This window comes from Myotis lucifugus, unplaced genomic scaffold (assembly GCF_000147115.1).
Source record: "Myotis lucifugus unplaced genomic scaffold, Myoluc2.0 scaffold_66, whole genome shotgun sequence".
In the NCBI taxonomy this organism is placed as follows: domain Eukaryota; kingdom Metazoa; phylum Chordata; class Mammalia; order Chiroptera; family Vespertilionidae; genus Myotis; species Myotis lucifugus.
In genome coordinates, this window is record NW_005871114.1 from 3,008,913 (window position 1) to 3,012,145 (window position 3,233).

Below are 3,233 nucleotides of genomic sequence, written 5' to 3' on the forward strand. Positions count from 1 at the left end.
TGGTGCCAGTGGGTGTCATAGCATGGTCGTCAGGACAGGTTGTTTGGCTGTTCAGTTGATTTGCATACTATGCTTTTATTATTATAGATTCTAAACAGTCCACTTCCTACACAACTCTTTAGTCTTGTCCAGCCCTATTACCATTTGCTGAGACAAAAGTTTAATCCCTCCAATAAAAAAAGAATCACTTTTGTCCTGACTGGTATTGCTCAGTGGTTAGAGTGTCACCTGCACACCAAAGGGTCACAGGTTCGATTCCTGGTCAAGGGCATGTAGTTGAGTTGCAGGTTCAATCCCCAGCCCTAGCTGTAGTGCATGGAGGAAACCAATTGATGTGTCTTTCTCACTCTCCCACTCTCTCTAAAAATCAATGGGGAAAAATCCTCAGGTGAGGATTAACCAAAAACAAAAAACAAATCACTTTTTAATAAAAATCACATGCAGGAAAGATACCATGACTGAATCATTTCCTAGCTAATAATTCTGGTATTTGATTTTTCCCATTCATAGTCACATAGCGCACTCCTCTCTCTACTGGAGTAAAATATTAATAGTAAAATAATAGTGAAAATAAGATAACAGTACTAAATGAAATGGAAAAATGCACAATGCTTAAAGATTTTCATATTTGATCCTCTTAACAACCCTTTAGCCAAGTATATAGAATAGATAAGGACAGTGTTATTAGCCCGTTTCTTATTTGAGGAAACTAAGCCTAACGAAATTAAATTCATTCATTTATCAAATGTAGATTGAGTGTCTATTATGTGCCAAGAATATACTTTCATGCTCTCAGGAGCTTAAATTCTAGCAGGGAAGGCAGACAAGCAGTCACCATAAGGTGACATGTGGGTTAAGGACAGGACTTCCTGAGTGGAGAAGGCTTCTGTCCCTAATGGCTTTAGCTATACTCACAGTTGCCTTGTTTGTTCTAAGTTCATGACGAGACTCTTAAAAGAAAAGGGGAGGTACTGAGTGAAACTACTGGAGGGCAGTTTCATTTCTTTTGTATCCCTCACCCTACTTCAAACCCAACGTGCTCAAAACAACACGTGTTCTCATCCTTCACCCAAAAGAATGGCTCCTCTCATGTTTCCTAACCCAGTGACCTGCAGCACCACTGAATTTGCAGGGACCCCTCCTCTCCTCTCACCCTCCCACTTTCAGTAGTAAGTGCTATAAGCTCTTCCTTTATGCTCCATGTCCCCTGCCGGAGCCTTTTTTCCAGCCATCATTTCTTGGGCCTTTGCAATAGGCTAACATCCAATCTCCCTAGTTACTGATTTCTTACATAAAATCTCATTATGCCATAACAGTACTTTAAAAGTCATGGTCCTCTACCGTTGAAGATAATAGAATTCAAGCTCTTTAGCATGACTCAGAAATCTTTTCCCAAGGTGGCAAACACCTCTCCTGCCTTGTCTCACATGCAGGGTATGTCTCATGCCTCTACACATTCCATCCTCTTCCCGGTAGGATCCTGCTCCCTCTTCTAGATGAGCTGCTTCTTGTCTCTCAAAGCACACTTCCAATGTCTACTCTCTTGTTAAAGCCTGGCCTGCGTCCCTGGGCACCCCTTCCTCTAGAGCAGCGGTTCTCAACCTGTGGGTCGCCACCCCTTTGCGGGTCGAACGAACCTTTCACAGGGGTCGCCTAAGACCATCGGAAAACACAAATATAATTACATATTGTTTTTGTGATTAATCACTATGCTTTAATGATGTTCAATTTGTAACAATGAAAATACATCCTGCATATCAGATATTTACATTACGATTCATAACAGTAGCAAAATTACAGTTATGAAGTAGCAACAAAAGTAATTTTATGGTTGGGGGTCACCACAACATGAGGAACTGTATTAAAGGGTCGCGGCATTAGGAAGGTTGAGAACCACTGCTCTAGAGTTAATCACACTCTTACAGTCATCGCTCAGGTGTCTGTCTCTCCCAGAGGCTGTGAACCCCCTGGGGAGGGGACACCCCTCCCAGGAAACGCCTGACACGGAAAGGAGCCAATGCGCCATGAATGCGGAATGAACAAGCAGGCTCGGCAATGTCCTCAGGGACAACCACAGAGGGGCAAGAGGGCTTCCCTGTCACCGAGCTCCACGCAAGTGCTGCTTCCCCCCCTCCCCTCCCCTCCCCTGGGCCCAGCGCCCTGTCCGCGCCCCTGCAGGAATGCGCCCTCGGAGCCATGCACAGGAAGTAGAGAGGGGAGAGTCTGAGCTCTCATTTTAAGGGTGGATCCTCATTCGCCTTTGAAATAGCTCCAGTTGCCTAGGATGAAATACAACTATTTATGGGCAATATCCTCACCAATGCCCTTGCCCAGTGGTCGGCAAACTCATTCGTCAACAGAGCCAAATATCAACAGTACAATGACTGAAATTTCTTTTGAGAGCCAAATTTTTTAAACTTAAACTATATAGGTAGGTACATTGTTATTAACTTAATTAGGGTATTCCTAAGGCTTAGGAAGAACCACAATCAAGGGGCCAAAGAGCCGCATGTGGCTCGCGAGCCGCAGTTTACCAACCACGGCCCTTGCCGAACAAGAGTTGGGCTGGGACCCTTGGGAAAACCCCCAGACGATTAGGGGGCAAGTCATTGGATCTCAGTGCCCAAATTTCTCCCATTTCAACAGCAAAAGTTTGCCCGGGCTGTGGACTCAGCCTACGTTCGAGGTGTGGGCCCCGCGCCGGAAACACCCCGAAAGAGTTAAAGGAGTTACCCCCGCAGCTGGGGCACCACGGCATCTTCCCGCCTCCCGGGCAGGCCCCCTGGCGGCCCTCCTCCCGGGACGGGGACGTTCGGCCCGAGACCGCCAGCCCCGCCTCCCGCCGGCCGCCCCGGGCTCGGTGGGCGGGGCCCGCCACGTGGAGCGCGGCCGATTCTCAGAAGGCGCCTACGCGCGGCCGCAGCGCAGCCTCGGCCCGGCCCCGCGCTCCACGCCGACAGCGGAGCGCGCGGGCCTGGCTCTACGTCTAGGCCGCTGACGTCACGTCATCTTGCGGGACGTGGACGGAAGAAAAAGGAGAGTCGGCTGGCGCTCAGATTGGCCCGCGTGACTGCGGAGGGTCGGCGGTTCTGCTGTCTTGTCTTCTGTGAATAGCCAGTACGCGGCGGCGTAAGCAACGAGAGCAGGAACCCAGGAAATGCGGGCGCGCCCCTGCGGGGCTGATCTCCGGCGCGGGGAAGGTGTGCGTGCTCGGCCGCGGCGGCGTGGGGGCT